The sequence below is a fragment of the Peromyscus californicus genome, unplaced genomic scaffold (genome assembly GCF_007827085.1).
Source record: "Peromyscus californicus insignis strain IS unplaced genomic scaffold, ASM782708v3 Scaffold_12__1_contigs__length_115047231, whole genome shotgun sequence".
Taxonomy (NCBI): Eukaryota; Metazoa; Chordata; class Mammalia; order Rodentia; family Cricetidae; genus Peromyscus; species Peromyscus californicus.
The window spans coordinates 21946361-21972461 of NW_026294413.1; the positions used below are offsets into that span (position 1 = coordinate 21946361).

Sequence of the window (26101 nt, forward strand, 5' to 3'; positions counted from 1 at the left end):
GGTTATCACATTTGGCAGGATGAGGAGGGACAGAAAGGCTCCAATCATTTCCCTCTCAGTGCTGTGCAGAGCTCTTTCCATGATTTGCCTGGGGAGAGGAGGCTTTACAAATGTAGGCCACACACAATGAATTTGACTTGCATAGGATTAACAAAAGAACTAGCTACAAACATGTCAAACTCTCGTGTTCTCCGACCCAATCATTTGTCAGGGGGTCAAGGACATCACAAGAAAACCCACAGAAACAACTAACCTGGCTTATAGGAACTCACAGCCTCTGAACCAACAACCAGGCATCCTGCATGGGACTGACCTAAGCCCTCTCTATATTTGTGACACTTGTGTAGTTTGGTCTATTTGTAGGACTCTTAACAAAGGGAACAGGGGATGCCCCTAACACTTTGGCTAGCTCTTGGGAATCTATTCCTCGAACTGGGTTGCATTGCCCAGCCTAAGTACAAGGGGAGGTGCTGAGTCCAGGCTTTGTTGATAACCATGGGAGCCCTGCCCCTTTCTGAACAGAAACAGAGGAGGAATGGATTGAAGGTTGGGGCAGAGGGGAGGTGGGGGGGGGAGGGAATAGGAGAAGAGGAGGTAGGGGAAACTGCAATTGGAATGTAAAATAAATAAATAAAATAAAATAAAGATTTGTCTGTGGTAAGGTAGCTGCCTGTGGAAGGATAAATCATCACGGCTTCTGAGCCTTTTGACTGTGACTGTGTAGAAGAGCAAGTGATGGCCATGGCTCACTTCTGCTTTGCTAATTGCTCCAGTTACCTGTTGGGCTCTGTGGGAACTTGGGTTTGCCACACCCTCCCCTCCCCACACTCAGAATTGCTCCCCCCCCCACCCCCATCTTAGTTTGGGTTTCTATCGCTGTGAAGAGACACCATGACCAACCGTGATGGCTCTTATAAAGGAAAACATCATTTAGTTGTGGCTGGCTTACAGTTTCAGAGGTTTAGTCCATTATCTTCATGGCGGTGTGCAGGCAGACATGGTGCTGGAGAAGGAGCTCAGAGCTTCTACATTTTGATCTGAAGGCGGCAGAGGCAACTGTCATACTGAGAGTAGCTTGGGCACAGGAGACCTCAAAATCTACCCCCTTCGGGATATACTTTCTCTAACAAGGTCACACCGACTCCAACAAAGCCACACCTCCTGATAGTCCAAGCCCTATGGGGACCATTTTCTTTCAATCATCCCGTACTACCTCTTCAGGAAACATTTCCGGTCTTCCTGCTTTGGCATCTGCCCACACAGGTATGTTTATCTAACAAAGCCCAGTAGAAAACAAGAACTAGTCCTTAGAGAAAGTACTGAGCTCACCGTAGCAAACCAATCATTTTCAAAACCACAAGCTTCCATTTCTGAAGTGGCAGTTCTATTTCTTGTTTCTTTTGCGAAGTGAATAATCTTATTTTGGAAAGCAAAACTGTAATTAGAACGTTTCAGTGGTAGTCATCTTATGCAATTGTTTAAAAAGCAGTAGAAATGATAAAGATTGGAATTAAAGGCATAGAAAATGACAAAACAGGCAAAAGAAAGTAGATGTAGCTAGAATAATTTATTTAAATAATAGGTTTAAGGGCAAATGCATTTTTTTTTCCTTGAGAGAAAAACAACGTGTTTAATGAACAGGAGCAATGTGGCAATTCTAAATTTTTTTGCCCCTAATAATACAACTTCAAAATATACAAATCTAAATTATAAAGTTGTGAAGTGAAATAAACAAGCCACAGTTGAAGATTTTAACATACTTGTCTTCATCATAAAAAATTAACAAAGAGAAAATCTGAACAATATGCATCACATTTTATCTAATGATCATGTATAGAAATCACCATAGCTGTTGAGAATGTTTCTTTTTAGAACAAATGGGACTGTAGTACTGGTGCATGCTTGTAATTCTAGCACTCAGGAGACTGAGGCAGGAGAATGGAGAGTTACAGGCCAGCCTTGACCTTGCCTCAAAAAGAGAAAAAAGGGAGTGGGAGAGACAAGCAAAAGACCAATGAGGCAACAAATGTCAAAACAAAACAAAATGAAACAAAAATTTCACAACAAGCAAACAAACAAATATAGAGTTAATTTTGTGTTGGCCTGGGCATGGGGCCTGCCCTGGAATGTGGTTAATATGCACCCATTGGAGAAAATACAGTATACAATATTGTAATATACAATCCACTGGAGAAAACTGACTTTCCCTCTGACAGCTGGTATCAGTTGCAACTAGCTTTTTGTTTAAGGGTGGGACTCTATGCCCACCTCTCTTGCTCAGGGCTGGGACTCCATCGAGCTTGAACCTGTGCAGGTCCTGTGCATGCTGCCACAGTCTCTGTGAGTTCCTGTGTGCATCAGTCCTGTTGTGTCTGGAGGAGACTGCGTCCTTGGAGTCGTTCATCACCTCTGGCTCTTACAATCTTTCCTTCTTGTTTTTGTGTTTTTTTAAACGTTTTATGTGAGAGAGAGATAGAGAGAGGGAAGGAGAGAGAGAGAGAGAGAGAGAGAGAGAGAGAGAGAGAGACAGAGAGAGACAGAGAGACAGAGAGACAGACAGAGAGACAGAGAGAAAGAGACAGAGAAAGAGAGAGAGAGAACAACAAAGTTTGTGGATAGGGAGGTGGGAAAATCGTTCTGGGAGGAGCTGGGGAAGGGGAAGCATGAATATATATATAAAATGGATGTATCCTGGATCATAATGGAAATCCTACAAATTTTAAAAGGTATTGAAATAACATAGAAATGTTTTCGGATCACAAATGCAATTAAATTATAAATTATTAGCAACAATAATCAGAAAGATTAAATTATGTAAAAATAAGAAAGAAAATTTTAAATTACCCACGAGTTAAAAAAGAAATCTTAGCCAGGCGGTGGTGGTGCACGCCTTTAATCCCAGCACTTGGGAGGCAGAGGCAGGCGGATCTTTGTGAGTTCGAGGCCAGCCTGGTCTACAGAGCAAGATCCAGGAAAGGCGCAAAGCTACACAGAGAAACCCTGTCTTGAAAAAAAAAAAAAAAAAGAAAAAGAAATCTTAGCAGAAATGTGAGAGTATCTAGAACCATATGTAACAAAGACACTGTGATTAATGTGTGGGATGGAAACAAAGCTATACAAAGAGAAAAATTTAGCGCCACCTCATAGATTTCCTAAAAATTGTGTTAATACATTTAAAAACGCAAATCCTTAGAAGGATATAACTCTCTAAAACTCGCTCAAGATAAAGTGAGTCCATTTACAAAGAACATCCTGGATCTATATAACTTCACCAGACATTTTATTCAATACCGTACATGTACCGAGAATAGAAAATAAGGGTGACGGCTGAGTAAGTCCCATGACTAAGCCAAAATGAGAAAGAAAATATAGAAAAGGAGGCAAAAGTCGGGCGCCTTTACAAAAGAGAGAGCCCCCACATCTTAAGGCATGGAAATATCCTAATCTCAACTCCTCCTCACCTCCACCCCATGAGCCTATATAGATTATGTGTGATGGCTGGAGTGAGAGATGTCCCCCATAGGCTCAGGGATTGAGCCTTGGTCCCAGTTGGTGGCACTGTTCCTAGAGGTTTAAGAGGTTGTTGGCCTTGCTGGGGGCAGTACGTTCTGGAGGTGGCTTTAGGGTTCTGTAGCCTCACCCCACTGTCCGTTCACCCTGTGTGCTGTTGAGACTGACCTCTCAGCGTCTGGCTCTGGCCGCCATGCTTGCTGCTTGCTGCTGTGCCTCCTTGCCGTGATGGACTCTTATCCCTGGGGAATCAGAAGCCAAACATCTCTTTCTTCTGTAAGTTGCTTTTGTTTATGGTATTCCATCATAGCAACAAGAAGGTAACTAATACATTATATAACAATCCTTTTTTGTTCTTTTGTTTAGGGAGCTCATTTGTCTTACCTCATCAGTATACATAACTCCAGGACCCAAAAGAGAATTTGTCTCGTAGTGGGGCCTTGATGCATATTTATGTATGCCTATAAATGTATGTGTGAAGTTGGAAAATTAAGAAAAGAACCTAATCAATGATAAAATTCCAGAGCACTAACATGCAGAATGTGACAGTGTTCAGGCAAGCACCACAGTGCACGTGGGCATGGTAGAGAAGCCAGAAAGAAAGCACATGCCAATATCATCTTTGATATCTTTGATTTCTAGGACCTGAGTTGCTCATTAAGAGTGGCTTAAACATTAGGAGAACAAGTACAGGAAGTCTGGGTAGATGCTGTCAGGGTTGGGTACCTCAGCATTTCCTTCTCGCACAGGCTCTGCATTACCTTTTGGAAGCTCCCGTCTCCTTATCACAAAATATCTGTCACAGTGCCAAACATCAAAAACTAAACTCCAATGCATGAACTGAATAGTGGGAGGTGCTTATCCTGGGGTCACACTGGCCAGTGTCTGGCTGATTGTACTGAAATCTTGAGCTAATTGCAGGAAAGTGCAGTGAGACCCTTTCCTTTGGACTGTCCCATACCTGAGCTTACTGGCCCTGTATTAGCAAGGGACCAGGTGACGGGTGTTTATTGCAGACACAACCCACAGTGTATTTGTACCCAGTATGTCACAGGATTCAAGGGAAGAGATGTTCAAAGAATCACTTGTAGCTAAAAGACCATTCCTATAATCCAAGGATCAAATATGACACATGGATTTAGAGCAGAGAGAACACTGACGAAGGTTGTAAGTGTGGTTTTCTCTGTGGAGTTGAGGGAGGAAATTAAGGGCAGCAGACTTGGTAATGGTGAGTGTTATGGTTTAAATGTGAAATGTGTCTTACAGGCCCATACAGTTGAGCGGTTGGTCCTTAGACAATGGGGCTGTTTTGGGAGACTATGAAGCCCTTTAAGTGGTGAAGCAGCAGGAAGAATTAGGGAAGTAGAGGAGGGGGTTTGAAAGGCAGAGTCTTGGCTCTAGTTTGGCTTTTGCAGCAGTGGTATGAGATCTGGTATACAATCCCCCATCCTCCCCCTGTGCCACAGAGTCCAGACCATGATGGACAGAAACCCCTAGAAACCATGAGCCAAGACAAAGCCTCCTGTCCTTGAGCAAAAAGAAAAGTAACAGAGTTAAAGGTGACTAGAGGTGGGTGGATGCAGGCAGACAAAGACATCTTTGAAAAGACTTGGCAGGGGAAGATGAGATATGATGAAGTTGGGCTGGATCTCTTTCCTGTTTTACTGAGAATTCTATCATCCTCACCCCACAGCCAGGACAGGGCCAGCTATGGCATTCTCTTCTCATGTGTTTGAACATTAAATCATAATTCCCTTATCTGATATTAAATCAATTATGTGTTTCTTAAATTATTCTAGTTATTTTTCTTTGACAGAGCTTTAACGTTTTCTACATAAGAAGTGGCAATGAGGAGAAAGGGGAACACTCCTCCACTGCTGGTGGAAATGCAATCTTGTACAGTCACTCTGGAAATCAGTATGGTGGTATCTCAGAAAATTGGGAACCCACCTACCTCAAGACCCAGCAATACCACTCCTGGGCATATACCCAGAAGTTGCTCAATGTTCATAGCAGCATTATTTGTAATAGCCAGAACCTGGAAACAACCTAGATGCCCTTCAACAGAAGAATGGGTGAAGAAAATGTGGTACATATACACAATGGAGTATTATGCAGTAGTAAAAAACAATGCTACCATAAAATTTGTAGACAAATGGATGGAACTAGAAAAAATCATCCTGAGTGAGGTAACCCAGACTCAGAAAGACAAACACAGTATGTACTCACTCATAAGTGAATGTTAGAAGAAAAGCAAAGGATAACCAAGCTACAATCCACAACCTCAGAGAAGCTAGATAAAGAGAAGGACACTAAACAGGACACACATAGATCACTCCAGTAAAGGGAAAAGGGTTAAGATCTCCTGGGCAAACTGAGAGGGGGCAATAGAGGGGAAGGGATGGGAGGGGATGGGAGGTGGGAACATGGGGGAAAGATGGGGAGGGAGAGCAATGAAAGAGATATCTTAACAGTGTACTATTAAGAGGGATGGGGAGAAATCTGAAGCTATGGAAAACCCCCAGAAACTCACAAAATTGTCCCCAGCTAAGACTCATAGCAATGGTTGAGAGGGTTCTTGAACTAGCCTTCCCCTGTACTCAGATTGGTATCTACCCTAATTGTCATCATAGAACCTATATCCAGCAACTGATGGAAGCAGATGCAGAGACCCACGGCCAAGCACTTGGCCAAGATCCTGGAGTTCAGTTGATGAGAGGGAGGAAGGATTATAAGAGCGGGGGGGGGGGGGGGGGGGGGGGGGGGGGGAGGGGGTCAGAATCATGATGGGAAAAAACACAGAAATAGCTAACCCAAGCTAATGGGAGCTCATGGACTCTGGACTGACAGCTGGGGAGCCTGCATGGGACTGAACTAGGCTCTCTGAATGTGGGTGAAAGTTGTGTGGCTTGATGTGTTTGTGTGTCCCCTGGCAATGGGACCAGGACTTACCCTGGGTACACAATGGCTTTATAGACCCCATTCCCTATGATGCAATGCCTTACTTAGCCTTGATGCAGGAGGAAGGGGCTAGGACCAGCCCTAACATGGTATAACAGCCTGTGTTGACTACCCAAGGGAGGCCTTACTCTCTATGAGGAAGGGATGTGGGTGAGATAGGGGGAGCTCGGGGGAGTGGGAGAAGAAGAGGGAGGGGGAACAGGGGTTGGTATGTAAAAGGAAATAAAATCTTTTTTTAAGTAAAAAATTATATATATATATATATATAATAAAGTCAGTGGTCACACAAAAAAGGAAGTAGCAATGAGAACTATAAACAGTGTTTTATTTTGTGAATATATTACTGCAAGTCTGTTGCTGGATCCCAATATCTCCCTTGGGGCAGTGGGTGAGAAGGTGCAGCATCAATGACACAGACAATGGGAGTCAGTTGAAGGCAAACAGCAAACTCGTTTACTGAATAATGGGAAAGGCCTTATACACCCTCCTCCCAGAAGTTAAGCTGTGTCCCAATTGGTGGCTTTGTGTGGTCATCCCTCATTGGCTTGGCATGATCAGAAACTCTGACAGCACCTGTTGCCAATCCTCAGGCAGACTCTAGGTTGGCTCATAAGGAAGTGTGTTATGTGCATGCCTTGGCAACTGGTCTGAGCCAATTTCCTCGACCCTATGGGCCTGTCCTACTACACAAGTCCATGATGTTGTTGAATTAAAAATTACTCTTTTCTCCTTTAATCCCAGCACTCGGGAGGCAGAGCCAGGCGGATCTCTGTGAGTTCAAGGCCAGCCTGGTCTCCAAAGCGAGTTCCAGGAAAGGCGCAAAGCTACACAGAGAAACCCTGTCTCGAAAAACCAAAAAAAAAAAAAAAAAAATTACTCTTTTCTCATAATAGAATAATACTTTTGTTTCTAAAACACACAGAGAAAGATTCAGGAGGAAATATGGAAATGATATACTACCTAGAACCACAGAGATTATTAGAGATAACATATTGATATTATTTCTTTTAGCTTTTCTCCCACTCACAGATTTATTTTGTATAGTGAAATACTGCTGCATAAATAGGCCATTCAACATTCTGCAGCTGATGAACTTTTTACTTTTTATAATCTCTTGCTGTAGTTTATGCCTGGGCTTGTTGTTTTGAGCTAGGTTTCTATCAGTGGAATGGATGGGTAAAGACAATAAGGATGGTTTTTGTTTGTGCAGTACTTTAGCTAAACATGGCTGTTTTGGTCACGTGTGGGCTCAAGTTTGGGTCTTCCATGTATAGGTGTGTGAATGTAAGTAATTGACCCAAGTTTTAGTTTTCTAATTTGTAAAATATGTATCCTAATATCTACCTCATAGGGCTGTAAAAGATTAAATAAATTACTTGGCTATCTTACTGAGGTTATTATTGCCCTAGTGAAACACCATGACCCAAAATTAAGTTGGGGAAAAATGGGTTTATTTGACTTACATATCCCGAGTCCCTGAGTCACAGTCCATTGAAGGAGGCTAAGGCAGGTACTCAAACTGACTGAGCACTAACCTGGAGGTAGGAGCTGATGCAGAGGCCACAGAGGGGTACTGAGTCCTGGCTTGCTCCTTGTGGCTTGCTAACCCTGCTTTCTTATAGCACCTAGTACCACCAGCCCAGGGTGGCCCCACCCACAATGGGCCAGGTCCTCCAACATCTGTCACTGATTAAGAAAATGCCCTACAGGCTTGCTTGCAGTCTGATCTTATGGGGACATTTCTTAATTGAGGATCCATCCTCTTGGATGACTAAAGCTTGTATAAGTTGACATAAAAATATCCAGCACATCAGTGTAGGATTCTCAGCATAGTGTCTAATTTAATAAATATGACCAACTTCCAAAAATGACATCTTAATTTGTAAAAACAAGTTCTATTTTATTTTTAATCTAGTTATCTGTAGCTGGAAGTTTCTCTGATCCCACCTGGCTCTGTGGTCTCATGTTTCTCCAGTCCCTTCTAGGTGCCCAGCCCCACAGTCCTGCAGCTGCTTATAAAATAATCACCCAGAGGCTTAATATTAATTGTAAATTATATAGCCTATGGCTCAAGCTTCTTAATAGCTAGCTCTTATAACTTAACTCAACCCATAACTATTAATTTATGTATTGCCACACGTTCTGTGTCCCACTACATGTTGTTCCTTGGACAGTGTTTGTTTGTTTTTCCGAGACAGGGTTTCTCTGTGTAGCTTTGACGCCTTTCCTGGATCTCGCTCTGTAGACCAGACTGGCCTGGAACTCACAGAGATCCACCTGCCTCTGCCTCCTGAGTGCTGGGATTAAAGGCATGTGCCACCATGGCCCGGTGCTCCTTGGACAGTGGTTTGGCATCTCCCCTTACTCTCCTTTTTCCTTTCACTATCTCCCTTGGATTTTCTTGCCTGGCTCCATCCTGCCCTGCCATAGGCCAATGCAGCTTTATTTATTAGCCAATGGGAGTAACACACATTCACAGCATACGGAAAGACATCCCACAGTAGTTATCTGTAGAATTGTGCAAAATAATTTTTACTTTTAAAATTTTAGTTAACTTATTTTTAAACTAATAAAAACCACATATACTTATTATGTACAATGTGATGTTTTGAAATGCCTATGGTGGGATGGCTACATTGATCAAATTAACATATACGTTGTCTGAGATACTTATTTTGGGGTAAGAACATTTAAAATATGCTTTCTAAATGATTTAAAGTATACGATAAATACATTACTATTTGCTATTGTCATCATGCTGCAAATAGATCTCTAGAGTTTATTCTTTCATCTTAAAACTTTTACATCATCATCAGTGTGTGTGTGTGTGTGTGTGTGTGTGTGTGTGTGTGTGTGTGTGTGTATGTGTATGTGTATCCTTGTGATATTTGATGTGTATCCTTGTGATATTTGATGTGTATGTGAGTATACAGGCTTATCATGTGTGGAGGTCAGAGGATAACTTGTGGGACCCCATTCTCTCTTTCCACCTTGGGTTCCAGTGCTCAAACTCAGGCCACCAGGCTTGTATGGCAAGTGATTTTACACACAGAACATCTTGTTTGCCCCTTCCTTCAATCTAATGACATTTTGTATCCTTTGACCAACTTCTTAGCCCTCAGCTCTAAATATCTCTGATAGCAATCATTCTCTTTTCAGTATTTGTGAATCCAACTATTTTAGATTCCACTTGTAAATGAGATCACATGGAATTCATCTTTTCGTAGCTGACTTATTCCAACTAACATGATGTCCTCCATTTTTAATTCATATTATAGAAGAAGTTATTTCTGTTTATTTCCTCCCAAGGCTAAATATTTTCCCAGTCTATCTAGACCACACACTAGTATAGTACGGAACTGAAGATAACTCTGGTATATGGCACAAGTATTCAAGATTGTTATGATACCTTTTTTTTAAACATTGTTTTTTTTGGAGAGAGTGTTTCTGTGTGTATCCCTGGCTATCCTGGAACTCAATTTGTAGACCAGGCTAGCCTTGAACTCATGGAGATCCACCTATCTCTACATTCTGAGTGCTGAGATTAAAGGCATGCGCCACCACCACCCTGCTCTCATGGTAACTTAATACCTTTGAAATCAGTAAAGTATCAGCATTCAGTGTTTTTCTTTTAGTCTAACTATTTCAGGTATGGCATTATTTGCAGACCATTTTCTAGAAAACATTCATTTTGTCCTTCACTGGGTGACTCTAACTAGTGAACTCTGTGTAGAATCCCTTGTATTTTATGAAAGCATTTGAAGTGATATGACTGGTGTTAAAGCATCTGTTACTCAATAGGATTTTCCCATTTCTAACCTGCTTTACTCTCTATTTGATATCAGCCCACTAGAACTAAACAGAGTTCTAAGTTGGCTTTGAATACAAGTAATACTTAGATCTATGAGAACCGCTGCTCTCAAATGCAACCCTTAGGATTTCTCTAATCTCTTAGCACAGAGAGCAGGCATTCTCATAACTTTTCCTGAATGTCAAAGGATGTTTCAATGGCTAGTAAATCATTTAGAGCTTTGAGAGTGTCTGACATTTTTATTCTCTTCAACTTAAGCTCAGTCCCAGCCCATGGATGATTTCTAGCCTCTGGATTGGCTATTCTGTGGCAATCATAGAGACTGGGTTCCAATCTTTCATGATAATCTTTTTTTTTTTTGATTTGGAGGAGTGAAAGAGCAAGAGCTAAGTTAGTTTACCTCGTTTTGGCATTTTTATGGTTGAGAAATAGCTCCTATTAATTTTTTCAGTTACCAAAAACATGTTATTCTTTCAGATATGACCTGATTTTATTTTCAAAAGAAAACAGAATTTAAATAATTAAAACATTTGTTTGTTATATAACTTGTTCCATAGAACATTGCCTTTTGTATTTCTGTAGAAGTTTTTGCAGTGGCTTGCTGGGACTGGATTGAATTGGTTCAACACAGGCAACTGTTACATTTGTACACATCTTGTGAACTGGTTGAGGTCATGCTGGCGGCATGAATTATCCACAATGAGGGAATTTATGCCATGGAAATCAGTCAACACTATAAATCAAGCATTGGCCTCAACTCCAACCCCTTCCCCGAAGGTGGTCAGTAAGCATTCATCAGCAGACCCTGCTTTTCAGACATTTCTAAAAGGCACTAGAAATTTTAACCCACCAGACTAAAGTTCAATATGCTATGTTTGAGGTAGAATGAAAGGTTAGGTACCAGGTACAGCTTATTCTACCAGCGGTTGTCTGGGAAATGCTCTCATTTACTCAAAAACAGTCATTTAAAACATGACAGACAAATTGAACGTGGGGAGAAAAGATACCACAGATAGAAGGCGCACATTACAGTAAACGTGGAAAGACAGACAAGAGATAAGAAAATAGAAAGCCAAAGGGGGAAAACATCTGAGGAATGAAAGCCAGGAGGAGACTCTGCTAAACAAATTGACACTCGCATTGAATTTGAGCAGTCTGGGAGGGTAAAAATGGCATCAGCACCAAACGGTTTTGAAAATGGTCAGCATGCCAACTTGGTGAAGCTGTGTTTTCCATCCAAGGTGACATTTCCCGGATGGAGAGTGGCAGCAAAAGCAGGAGCATCTGAATGACAGAACACTGTGCCCTTGGTGTTTTGGAACATACTCAGAAGAGAATATTATGGGACGGGGACCTTGTTATTTGGTCATCAAGCCAGGCCCTCAGTGGGTAAAAGAGTGAACACTCGGACAATAACGTAAGCTGGAGTCAGCAGAAACTAAGTGGAATCTATGCAGACATGAACCAAAGACCACTCTGTTTCTAATCCAACGGTAAAAAGATTTGGCCAGTAAACAATATAATGAAAGTTAAATGTTCCTCCAGTCTACAATTACATGTGTTTCCCACTATGAGAAGGTTAAAAAAGGAAAACAGTGTGAGTCCTAACATTGTTGACCAAACAAGACAAGTGAGAGCCAGAGCTCAGGCATGCCTCCAGCATGAGCTCTTGTCCTTTCTGGCCACAACAGGGTTCTGGAATACCTTGCAACTGTCAACTAGGGGATTGTTGGCTTGGGGATACTCCCATCTACTGTTAGATGTTGAGTTCTTCCTTATTCCACTTCCTACAACAGTTCTAGACTGTTTTTCTTTGTGCTGATTAAGTCACTAGCTTCCCACAGTCCCTAACACCAGGGTAAAAATTCTCAAGACTACTTGATAACATTGCTGCCTTTGAAGAAAGGATTTCTGAGCTCTGGATGGAATCCATGGTTCTTCCATCTGCATTTCCATTACTTTCTTAGCCACATGATTTCTTTCTCAGGGACCTGTAGAATTTATCTAGAAAATCGCCAATTTTTTCAGCAGTCATCTTATAAGGAATTGTTGAATTTTGCATCTTACTTGCACCTCAACATCCAGGCATACCTTTCTCATGATGTGGTGTCCTAGCCCCAGCAAGGTGAGCTCCTGTGTTCTGGTCCTCTGGACATGTCGTCCAGTGTGTTCATTTCATAGGAAGTAAAACAGCTTCTTCAAAAATTCAGTGTCTGGGCTGGGCAAGCCACTCAGTTGTGAGAATGGTTGCCTAGCCTGCACAAAACCAGGAATTTGATTCCCAGCACTACACAAGTGTGGTGGTGCACAGTGGAAATGAGTGATCAAAAGTCCCAGGTCATCTCAGCTACAGAGTGAATTCAGAGTCAGGCTAGGTTAGAGATCCTTTCTTTAAAAACAAAAGATGTTTGAGGAAAGGGACTCAAACATCCTTTTTCTGGCATCTCTTTCCAGAAGTATCTTCCTAGAAATCCTAAGGTCATATTTCCATGAGGATAACTCTGGTAAGACCATGTCCCTTACCCTTCACCCTCAATAGCACAGTTTGCATGCTACATTGACACTGTTCAACAAGTTGGACCGAATGTTGTCTATATCTATCAATCACTCTCTGTGATGATGCACATGTTCTACATGTGCACTGTCAAATAGAATAGCATTTTCCATAGCTATTGGGCCATTGAAATGTGTCTAATGCAACTGAAAAAAAAAGTTAATTTACAGTTCTTTGATATATATATATTCAAAGATATATATATATATCTACACACACACACACACACACACACACATATATATATATGCATACATACAGATGAGAAGTGGCCACTGCATTGGATGGTGCATCTCAGTCTCTATAAAGTCTATGTATTCAGAAATGCTGTTGCCATGGTTTAGTTAGGCAATATTTCCCAAACTAGGACAGATCACCTTGGCCCTACTGTGATTATGTCTGTCTGCAATTTCATATCACATCAAAGAGCTGAATTTAAAGGGGGTTAGAAAGTCTGTGACATAGTGTTTTTTTCCTCCCAGAGTTGAAGACTGAACCCAGAACCTTGTGCTTACTCGGCAAGTACTCTGCCACTGAGCTAAATCTTCAACCACTCTGTGGGACAGGTGAATATCCCACAAGAATTTGAACTACTCCTGATCAATACCATCTCCACCTGAAATCATTAACTAGCGTTTCTGCATGCTCTCTAACAGTGTAAGAATAACAGGACTCATTCTGACTCCATGAGTGCTGTCCATGCCATGTAATTGCATTTTTATCAGCACTATGGCTACTGCCAGAATCTTCATTCCAATTCTCATTGCTGTTGTAACCAAAGAGCTCCAAAGTCATTCCCAAAGGGACTAAGTAGAGATCAAAGAAGTCCACGCTGCCACTGCCTCTGAAGATTGCAACTGCTTCCTCCATGGGGATGTGCCCAGGGTTCCTATGCTGGCCGTCAGCTTCTGACTTCTCTTTCTTCTGCAAATAGCACTATTTTCTTTTTTTGTAGCCATGTGACATGCCATCACGTACTCACAGACCCTTCTGAGGAAACCTTTTCTGCCCCCCCATGAGGAAACACTCAGGTGACTGAACTTGGTATCTGTGACTTCCATCCCAAATTGCACCTCATTGTTTTGGATCTGTGTGCCCAAGGTCTGGGCCATTCGACCCGAAATCATGAGTTTTACCAACCCAATTATCTTTCACAGTAGAGTGTGAGCTATTGTAATAAGAAAGACACAAACCATAGGTACTGAAGTTCAAAGATTGCTTAAGGGAAAGTCACAGAGTAGTGTTGTCTTTGGCAGAGTCAGGAGGAAGCAGAGAAAAGGAAGATGAAAAGCAGGAACCGTGACTAAGCAGAAGACACAGGCAGGGAATGGACAAATAAATGAGAACTCACTGTCTTCATTGGGGTTTCTACTGCTGTAACAAAACACCATGTCCCCAAAGCAAGTTGGGGAGAAAAGGATTTGTTTGGCTTACACTTCCATATTGCTGTTCATCATTGAAGGAAGTCAGGACAGGAACTCAAATAAAGCAGGAACCTGGAGGCAGGAGCTGATGCAGAGGCCATGGAGGGGTGCTGCTTACTTACTCTTCATGGCTTGCTCAGCCTGCTTTCTTATGGAAGGCAGGACCACCAGCCCAGGGATGGCACCACCCACAATGGGCTGGACCCTATCCCATCAATCGCTTAGGTAAGAAAATGCCTTACAGCTGGAACTTAGGAGGTATTTTTCCAATTGAGGATCCCTCCTTTCAGATAACTCTAATTTGTTCGTTGAGTTGACATAAGAGTAGCCAGCACACTAACTCTCTGTCTGCTGGGGAATGGTAGAGATGTCAAGTGAGTAACAGAATCATGTTGATGAAGAGTCCTGGGAGGAGCAGCCGTGGTGGACACTTGCAGATGAGGTCTTCACTTGTAAGTGGGAATTTGAATGATGGTGGTTGCCATGAGCCTGGCTCCAGTTTTCTGTTTCTGGAAGAGGCTGACTATTGGCTAAACAGGGCTCCCTAACTCAGGTCAGGTTAGCATTTTCAGAGAAACAGAACCAGTATTACGTACAGGATTATCTATTTATAAATATTCTAGTATTTTACAATGTAACTACTGCATAATGTCAAATATTATATGTTGTATCTCCCATCTGTCTATCTAGAGGTATTTATTTTAAGGTATCGGTTTATTTAATTTGTGGACAATAGAAAGTCTGAAATTTGTAGGGCTTGAAAATTTAAATTCAGATAAGAGTTCTCTCTCTCTCACACAGGATTTTATTCTATAGCCCAGGCTGCCCTGCTACTCCCTGTGGTGTACAGGAAGGCCTCACATTCATTGCAACCCTCCTGTCTCAGTTTCCTAGGTTCTGGAATTTGTGTATCTCTACAGTCAGCTCTACGCTGTCATTTGACCAAAAAAAAAAAAAAAAAAAAAAAAAAAGGGCAGCATAGCCCAGCTAAGTTGACATGTAAATTTAACTATCATAGGATCCAATTATTATTGCTTAGGAAAATTTGTCCTCTGAAGTGTATTCAGCTGATCAGTGTCAAAGAAGGGATTAGAGCCCAGGAAACTGACTTAAAGCTTGCATTTTTAACCAAGAATTTATGTAATTTTGTCTTTTTTCTATATTTATTGATTCATTTCTTTATTCAGGCACAGGTACTGGAAACCTCTTAGATGGTAGGTGTGGCATTACCTTCTGCAAAACAGTAATCGAAGTACACAACAATGTATTTAGTATATTGAGTTAAATATGGTTACTGTGCAACATACTATAATATGTGCATTGTATTTTAGATGCAACCTGTTACATTCTATACACCTTAATAAATTCACAGAACATTTACATATGAAGAAATCAAAACAACATGTGGTCGTACATGGAATGAAGGCACAATGAAGGCAAATATTGTAGGAACAGGTGGCTTAGGGAAAGCACTTAGGCGGTGACACTGAGATTTGAGGGAGAGAGAGGACTGTGTAAGGAGAGGCACAGAGTGGAGGCAGGACCAAAAGGCACTAAGCACTGTAGCTATTGTTATCCTGTTCCTGCCCCGCTCCTGTGGCCCTCAGACCCAAGTAAACACACAGAGACTTATATTATTTACAAATTGTATGGCATAATGGCTCAGGCTTCTTGCTAGCTGTTTTTATATCTTAAATTAACCCATTTCTATTAATCTATAAGTTGCCACGTGGCTTGTGGCTTACCAGTATCTTTACATGTTGCTTCTCATCAGTCTCCCTGCCTCAGGCTTCCACTTCCCAGAATTCTCCTCTCTCTTTGTCCCGCCTATCCTATACTTCCTGCCTGGCTACTGGCCAATCAGCGTTTTATTTATCAATCAATCAGAGCAACACATATAGAGAACATCCCACAGCAAAGCACATAGCACAGGAGGACAAACTTATTTTTTTTAGTTAGCCAGGAGTTGCCATTTATGTTTCTTGAAGAAAAGTGAGCTGCCTTTCTCCCCCTCCCCTCTGTTTCTCCGTCCCTCTATCCCTCTTTCTGTCTCTCTCTCTTTTTGTATCTCTCATCTTCACTGAACTCCCAATCACTTAGAAAAAAATGATGTAAGCTTTGTTCTTTATTAAAATAATAAAAAATAGAATTTATCTTGGTAGTCCAAATCTCTCACAACTCATTACCTCTATCAAAGACTGTGACACTGAGTTACATATTTCCTGTTATTTCAAACACTTATCCTTTGGTGATGGTATTTTCAATTATTAATGCTTTTCCTTTTCCTTTTTCTGAATAGATAATTGGGAACAGTTGTGACTAAGTGCAGGTAGGCTAAGGAAGAGCTTGAAGACTGGGTTGAGACCTAAGCCCAAGCAGTGGATGCTGCTGTTGACCACAGGGGAAACAGCTGCCACAAACAGCTCCTGCTGGCAGCTGGCATTAGAAGGGGGGGAATCTTGGAGTTCATTTGAACATAACTAGTGGGCCATCTGGAGTGCCTTACCAAAAGGTAAGGCTGAGAATCATGATTAATATTGCAAAAAGGAAGGTGTGCATATGAGCATGTGTGCAGTCAGCATGCAATGTCTTAGAGGTATTTTATGTCATGAACCAACATCTAAAGGAATGTTAATACAGAACAGAGGGATCTATTAGCTTAAATATTTAGTAAAGCATTGATCTTTGAATTGTGTTTTAAAATTTAGAAGGAACAGTAATTGTGTTTGGAATGGGTTTAGAGGAAATCCATCAGTGAAGATGTGTGAAGTATTTGTACACATATCTCAATAGTCTAGAAAATGTGATATAATCAAATCAACTAGTCTATCTATCTATCTATCTATCTATCTATCTATCTATCTATCTGTCTGTCTGTCTATCTATCTATCTATCTATCTATCTATCTATCTATTTCCCTCCCTCCGTCTGTCCCTCCCTCCTAACCTACCTACCTATCTATTTATCTACAACCTGGAGATGATGTACAATGGTAAGAATAGCTCATAATAATTTACTTGAACCTTTTGGTAAAGAATAATTCACAGGTTCATTAGAGGTTAATATGGTCTTTGCACATTCATATTTTTAGACTCCAAGAGTAGCATGACTATTGATGTTTTTTATAACATCATTTGCTTTACTAAGCTACAGTTTCTTTTGTATGTATATGTATGTGCACTGTGTATGTGCAGTACACATGTGTGTGTTTGTGCTTATGTATGCCACAGTCAACCTCATATGTTGTTCCTTAGGCACTGTGCACCTTGTTTTTTGAGACAGTATCTCTTAATGACTTGGAGCTTTGAGTATTCTAGAATGGCTGACTAGTGAACCCCAGGGTTCCCCCTGTTTCTACATTCTCAGTGCTAGGATTACAAGCAAGCACTAATATGTTTGGCTTTTTGACATAGGTCCTGGGGATCAAACTCACATTCTCAGGCTTATGTAGATAGCACATTATTTCAGAGCTACAATTTGTCAGCAACATGAAGGTGTTTCTACTTCATGAAATGTATATAGCAGAGGAATTCATTTATTTAATAGTAAGTTGAAAAGTATAAAGGCTCATAACAATATAAGGAATGGTAGTCATTTTTTCAGGCCATGTACTATGGAACCTCAATTATATGTGAGGGCATTTGTTACTTGCTGGAACTAAGTGCATTGACACAACTGACAGAGGAACTGTGGTGGTTTGAATGTGATTGGCCCCCATAACCTCATTGGGAGTGGTACTATTAGGAGGTGTGGCTTGTTGGAGTGGGTGTGGCCTTGTTGGAGGAAGTGTGCCACTGTGGGGGCAGGCTTTGTGGTCTCTTTTGCTCAAGCTTAGCTCAGTGGGACACTAAGTCCATTTCCTGTTGCCTGTAAGATGTAGGACTCTCAGCTACTACTCCAGCACCGTGTCTGTCTGCACACTGTCATGCTCCCCTCTATGATGATAATGGACTGAACATCTGAAACTGTAAATGAGCCACCCAATTAAATATTTTACTTTATAAGAGTTGCTGTGGTCACGGTGTCTCTTCACAGCAATAGAAACCTTAACTAAGACAAGAAGTCTCTCTTTCTTTGATGTCTTTGGAAGAAATGAACAAAATGCTATTCCTCTATAACCCTACTATGGACTATCTACAAGAAGATAAAGGAAATTAAAAAGTCACATGATGAAATATTCTGTAAACAAAGGACAGATATAAAGAAGCAAAAGAAAGGGGAATTTAAAAATGCTGGAGAGACATTAGCAAAGCGAGAAGTGAAACATGAGAAATATCAACTTGTCACATTGTAGATGAATTTCTAAATGGTCTTATTAAATAAAAAACATGGAGCCAGAAATTTGGGCTAAAGCCTTAGAGAGATCAGGGAAATGTGGAAAGCCACCAGCTAAACCTCACCTCACCAACTCTACAGCTTCCAAGAGCATGACTTCCTGTCTACCCAGGCTTATATGACTTGCTTTTCTACCCTCTCATTGGCTCTTAGCCCAGCTACCTCACTTCCTTTTCCTATTCAGCTCTGTCACTGTCTGTCTGTCTGTACAGACCTCCAGGTCTCTATGGTTGGTACTAGGATTAAAGGCGTGTGTCACCACACTTGGCTCTGTTTCCTAGTGTGGCCTTGAACACACAGAGATCCTGCCTGCTAAGGGATTAAGGGCATGTGCTGCCTGACTTCTTGTTTACTTAAAATGGTTGGCCTCTTCCCCCCATCTCCAGGTAAACTTTATTTATTAATGTACAAATAAAATATCACTACATTTCAGCACAAATGAAATATCACCACATCACATCACAAATATTTTCAGGTTTTTACCAAAAGTGGTAAGTTAAAGGGTTAGAAAGTGTTACAGTCATATTCCCTGCAAATTTTGGATTAAAGTTCAGTAAAAAAATGAAAAACAAACCTCTTTAATTATTATATCCAAATTCAAACTCTAAATTTTATTCCAATTCTAAGATATATTTCTATCTTTAAGATATACTTTCAGTCTTGAAGAAACACTTATTTCTTCTATAAACACAAGTTGACTTTAAAGGGAAACGAGTTACAGGATAGTAGGTGGAGACAAGGGAAGTTAGTCTGTGTTCGTGGTGGGGGGAGGGAGGCAAATACAAGCAAGGGGCAATGATATACGTGCGTAAAAATGGCAGTAAAACCCATTAAATTGTACACACGGGCTAAAATTAATGATAAAGAAGTGATTGACTGAGTTATGAAACACCTAGAAAATAAAATGCAATTCAGCTTCGAAACAAGAGACAAAATCCCCCATCCAGTCTGCTTCTAAACTTTATTCTGAGCCTGTCTTTTCAGTGACTTTGGAAAAGGAAGTCTTGGCTTTGGACTTGGAGAAAGGTCAGCTGCTGTTGCAGAAAGGGGGCTCATGCCTGTGTGACAGATTTCCAGCGGTACATGGGGACACAGGCTCTGACTGAGACCTGACACCCCGGCTTCCTGTTTCTACTGAATGAGTCCTGCCAGCTGATACACTCATCTCAATGGTTTTGCAGGAGGAAGTCAGGAAATGCTCCCCGGATGTATGGACACAGGTAAGAAGGAAATTAGCAAAGGCTGATGGATTGTGTCTCCAAAGCAGACATGCAAACTTTCTTTTGTATTCTTGTGATTCTCTTGGGCAGAGTTTTGGTTGAAAATGATATCTTGTTCCAAGATTGAAAGGGGAACATTGCTGCTTTCTGGAAACATATAGCATGTTCAAAGGCAAAATGGTTTAATTTTTTTTTTCACTGCAGCATGTAGAGAAGGTGTCATTTTGGTCAACAATATGAATTAGTATCCCACTGAATCTGGAACTTTTATATAAGTAAAAATTTGTTTGTGGGTAGTTGTGTTGATATTTCTCTCATTTCTTCTCTGGCTTCTAGCACTTTCTAATCTCTTTTTCTTGATTTAAACTCTCATTATTTTCCACTTTGATTCACTCATGAATCTCAAAAATGTTTGCTCAAATAAAGCTTTTGGTATTTTGGGCATGTTTTAATGATTTATCCTCTTTGAGAATGAATAATTTTAAAGGAAAAAGATGCCAAGTCATAGTCTCACTTTCTACGTGTGAGTCATCTATGACCAGCTTTCCCTGAGCAAGAAGAATTTCTTCTTAGAGCAAAAGCTTGGAGGAACAGAGAGACCAGGGCCAAAGAAATCACAATGGAGGATTATCTACAGGGGAACAGCTTATCTTCAGTTTATGCTGCAGTCACGAAAAAAGGTAGATAAACTTCCTAGACTGTCACCTGGGGGAGGGAAAGGACAAATGGGTGCTTAGTGCCTGTGTCTCTTCTAACATATCACACCAGAAAAAGATTTTCCTGGTCAAATTATCATTGCTAAATTTATCTCCAGAGAGACTGCTATTTAATTAAATGTTGCAGGATTTCACTCTGGCATCCTAAAGAGAAAAATTACTCAGTGCGATAGGTTTCATTATTTCTTGTGAACAATTCCAGGAGCAATTCATGAAATATTTTGGTCAACAGGCATTACAGAGTAAGTCTCAGAGCTTAGGCTGTCCAATTAAAACACCGGTTACAGAACTCTGCAACAGCTTAGCTGTTACAGTGTCAAGTTGAACAACTATCCCCGTTTTTTATTCTGGAGACTGAGACAGAGCAAATAGTAGTGTTCTTGTGATTGTCTTTCTCTCTTTGCAGTGAGATGATTTCTTCTGGAAACGTTGAAAAAATAGTTGATTCCTGAATCATTAGGTGAGGTGATTTCACATATAATAATCTATATGTAATGCATTGTGTTCCTCAATCCTTCTAAAAACAGCATGGTCAAGTATATCACATAAACACCCCACCCCTGATACCAATTTCTGTCTTAGTTAAGATTTCCATTACTGTATAAAACACCATGACCAAAAGCAACTTGGGAGGAAAGGGTTTTGTTGTTTTATACTCCCACATCATAACCCATCATGGAGCAAAGTCAAGGCAGGAACTCAGTGGCAGAAACCTGGAGGCAGGAACTGATGTAGAAGCCATGGAGGAGCATTGTTTACTGGCCTTCCTCTCACAGCTTTCTCAGTCTCCTTTCTTATTCAACTCAGGACCCCCTGCCAGGAGTGGCACTACCTATCATGAGCTGGGCCCTACTGTATCAATTATTAATAAAATTCCTGACAGACTTGCCTATAGAACCATATTAATCTTATGGAGGAATTTTCTCAATTGAGATTCCTCTTCCTGGTTGAGTCAAGTTGGCAATAAAACTAACCAGGACAGCTGGCAAAGATTTTTTTAAACCATTCTATAAGCTAACTCTTCACTTGAATTATGGTATTCTTTGTTATAGAGAAGCTTTTTAGTTTCATGAAGCTCCACTTATTAATGATTGGTCTTAATGTCTGTACTACCAGAGTTCTGTTCAGAAAGTCTTTTCCTGTGACAATGAGTTCAAGTGTATCTCCTGCCAAAACTAAATCAAGATAAAATAATTTAAGTAGACCTATGATATCCAATGAGCTGGAAGAAATAATTAAAAATCTCCCAACTAATAAAGCCCAAGGCCAAGATGGATTCAGCCCAGAATTCTACATTTTCAAAGAAGAAATAACACTAACACTCCTTAAATTATGCCACTAAATACAAAATGAAGCACCATTTCCAAATTCTGTTCAAGAGGCCAGTGTTACCCTGATACCAAAACCAGATAACGATCTAACAAAAAGAGAAAAATATAGGCCAATGCCTATGATGAACACGGATGCAAAAATTTCAAACAAATACTTGCAAACCAAGTTAAAGATTACAATAAAAAGCTTCTTCCTGGGACTCCCAGTGGTCACATCAGGCTGAGACTCATGTAGGTAAATTTCATTATCCTTTCTGCCTCTGTTATGGTCTCACCTGTCTCATCCCCACCGCCCTGGTCCTATGTAGCCAGCATGCTGGTGCCCTTCCACCCAAACTACACCAATTGTCTGGGGACTCCACTGGCCTTTGGTGTGGACTTAGCTTTGTTCCTTCCTACAGAGTCTCTCATCCCTCCCTTGTAGGTGTTTCCCATTCAAACTCTGTTTTTCTGTCTTGGATTAACTTCTTAATTTTGTTTATCTCTTTGTCTTTGTCTTCAATGAATTGTTTGACCGTAGTTATCATTTTGAGCTCTTTTTCTATGAGTTCTTCTATGTTGTTTTCAGTAAGAGCTATTACTATGGAATTTGCATTTTTTTTTCTTTTGGAGGAAACAGGAGCATCTCTCTCTTTCTCTCTCGGTGTATGTGTGGTTTTTATGTTTGTACTGGGAGTTACAAACCTGGAGTTAATTTGTTGGTTGACTTTTTCCTTCTTTCTGTTCAGGTCGCCTTTTTTCTTTCAGCAGGCTTGTTTAAAATGTGCATGAATGTGTATTCATATCTGGGTTGACGTTTTCTGTTTTTCTGATATTGGTGGCTACAGCCTCTATCTCAGATTATTTGCTAGTTAGCTACAGACTGGTGTCTTTAGAGGCTCGTCAAGGAGCGTGGAGCAAATTTCATCTGCCAGTGTGGACTAGTACTGGGTCTCAAGGCTGAACAGGCCAAGTGGACAATCTCAGTCAGGCAACTAGTACGGCTGTGGTGAGTCTTGGAAAGGAGAGGCCTCAGTTTCCCAACTCAAGTGTGGTGGGGTAGGGATAGATCTAAAAAAGAATCAGAGGCACTTAAACTTGTTCCTGCTTTGTAAATGAGGCTTTGGACAGCTTGATGGCCATCCCTTATTCTCAGCCCTAGCCTCCAACAATCTGGTTTCATGAGTTAGTGATGTTGGTTCTAAGTAAAAGTGGAACAGGCGCTGTCTGTCAGTGTTTGCTTGGTTCGTCTCACACAGCCCAATGTTCTCCAGCTCTATTTGCGTTGTCACAAGTAACACAATTTCTTCCTTTGGGTGGTATCTTATTGTGTAATAACCACAAGTTTAAAAGGGAGACATGCATTAAATATTTTTAATGCTCTGTCATACAATTTGAGATTTGAAGTCCTAGTCCCCACAGCATTGTTCTTTTTGCTCAGTATTGTTTTGGCTATCTAAGGTCTTTTGTGGGTCCATATAAATTTTAGGATTTTTTCTATTTCTGTGAAGAATAAAATGAGGATTTTGATTTGGATTGCATTGAGTCTGTGGCTTTTAGCCCTAGCAATCCATAAACATGGGATATCTTTCCATTTTCTAGTTTCTTTTCCTCCTCCTCTTCCTCCCTCTCCCCTCCCCCTCCCCCTCCTCCTTCTTCTGGGATTTAGTTTTCATTATAAATGTCCTTGGTTGGTTCCTCTATACTTTGTTTGGTTTGAGTCTATTGTGAATGAGTGTATGTTCGTGACCGTTTTCTCTGTACGTTTGCTCTTGGTGTATAGAAAAACTATTGATCTGTACAAGTTGATTCTGCATCCTACCATGCTCTGAACTTGTTTATTTCTAGAAGTTTTCTGATAGAATTTGTTGTATTTCTTATTTATAATATCGTAGCATCTGAAAACAGGGATAGTTTGACTTCTTTTCTTATTTTTATCCCTTTAATTTCCTTCTCTTGCATTATTGCTCCAGCTGGGACTTTAAACACTCAGTTGAAAAGGAGTGGGGATAGTGGTAATCCCGTTTCATTCCTAACATCTTCAGTGAGATTATTTCAAGTTTTTCTTCCTTTCGGATGATGTTGGCTGTAAGTTTCTAAGATAGCTTTTATTATGTTGAGTCATGTACCCTTTAATCCTACTCTCTCTAGGATTTTTATCTTGAAAGCATGTTGGATTTTATCAAAGGACTGTTTTGTATTTATTGAGTTGATCACATGATTTTTGTCTTTAAGTTCATGTATGTAGTTTATTACATTTATTGACTTGTGCATGTTGAACCATCCCTGCATTTCAGGGATAAAGCCAACTTGGTCATGGTGGATAATCTTTTTGATGTATGACTGTATTTGCTTTGCAAGAATTTTATTGAGGATTTTATTTCTTCCTTGACTCATTCATTATTTCATAACAAGTTATTCAATCTTAATGAATCTGTATACTTATTAGAGATCTGTTTGTTGTAAATTTTAAGTTTTATTGCATTATAGTCAGATAAGATACATGTGTCTAATTATGTGGTCTATTTTAGAGAAGCTTTTTGTGCTCCTGAGTAGAATGTATGCATGTTCATTGGTGATTGGGTAAAACATTCTGTAGATATGTTAAGTTTGTATAATATATGATTCCATTTGATTTTTATGTTTCTCTTGTTATATTTTGTCCAGATAACCTGTCTTTTGGGGAAAAATGTTTAATTAAATATTGATTTCCTTCTAAGAATCCTAGACCTAAGACACTGATTGTCGGATTTCCAGGATCTACAATTAATCACAGTGACTCTCTTGTATTCTCATTGGAGATTCCATAGAGGATATGGTTTTAGAATGCTGAAAATTTGGGAGTGTTCCAAGAAATAAATGTACAAGATGAGTAAAATTTCCATTTGTAGGACAAATTATTTGTCAACAAGTCAGTGATCATTTCTTCAACATATTTTCCCCCAACTATATTGTCTTATTCAAAGTTTTTCTTTTTAGAGTATGGGTAATAATTTGAAAAATACTAGTGGATTATGTGATGAGAAACATCTACCAACATAACCAATCATGATGAGTTTTTCCTTGTTTCAAACAGGGGCTTTGCAAGGCAATGACTTAGTAGTTCTTTAATTTCAAGACTATTTAATCAAATGAATGAGGACTCAACAGAACTTCACTTTTTATTTTTATATGCCTGAAATAACTTACTAATCTTAACATTGTATTGTCACTATTTCAAAGACATCCTGAAATTAATAAGTTAAACTGGAGTGCCTACCTGCAAGGCTGCAAGAGATTGGAATTTCCCTACTCCATTCTCTGAGAGCAAAACATTCTGGGGCCAAGAAGATGGCTTATTGGATAAAAAAAAAAAAACTTGCTTTGCAAGCATGAGGACCTGTTTTCAGATCCCCACTGCCCACATAACAGACAGACACAGCAGTGCATGTCTGCAAGTATAGTGCTGGGAAGGCAGAGTCAGGAGGAGCTCCATAGCTCACAGGTCAGCCAGTCCACCTGAACTGGAAAAACCAGGCTCTTTGAGAGACCCTGACTCAAAAAGTAAGTAGAAAGCAATTGAGAAAGACATTGGGTTTTGACCTCTGGCCTACACACACACACACACACACACACACACACACACAAATTCTGCCAATTCGCTGTAGTTCCTAGCCACTATTATACAGCCTGTCTCCATCTTTCATCCACCATTTTCTTTTTTGGTTCTAGGATTGAAAACCTTTAATGATCTGGAAAGGACCTTTTAATCTAGTGAAGTAAATATATTATAGGGAGGGGTTTTTTTCCATTTTAAGTTTTAGTAGCTCCCCTCCCAAGTTTATTTTCTCACCACACTAAAGGGAAATCTAGGATGGATTCTGTTTCATTAGTGCTGAAATATGTATCCCTGAATACTCAAGCCATGGTGCCGCATGGTCGAACGGGTACTGCCAATAGCATGGAATTACGCTTCATAACTTTACTTGGTGAGGAAAATCTTGTGTTTGTAGAAATAAACACAAGATTTAAACTAAGAAATTTTCTTATTTTTCTCTCCTAAATCTTAAAAATGGACCTACTAAGGAGTACTCATGTTTCTTTTCCCTGCCTTACTTCTTCCTAAATGAGCCCAATGCGTCTATCATTCTTTTTTTTTTTTTGAGACATATACTGGGCATCTTTGACCCTTTCTTCAGTGACAGGCACCACAGGGCCCTGGCTCCTTTATGCTCCCTTCTACTTAAAACTTTCCTCTGCTTACATGGTCTTCTGTACTTT

The 26101-nt window shown here is 40.3% G+C and overlaps 1 long non-coding RNA gene across 1 annotated transcript; it reads left to right on the forward strand.

Moving 5' to 3' along the window:
* Positions 1-15252: 15252 nt before the first annotated feature.
* LOC128107845 (uncharacterized) lies at positions 15253-21027 on the forward strand. The gene is made up of 3 exons (XR_008217224.1): positions 15253-19815; positions 20389-20495; positions 20938-21027. It is a non-coding gene; the product is annotated as an uncharacterized LOC128107845 (long non-coding RNA).
* Positions 21028-26101: the final 5074 nt, after the last annotated feature.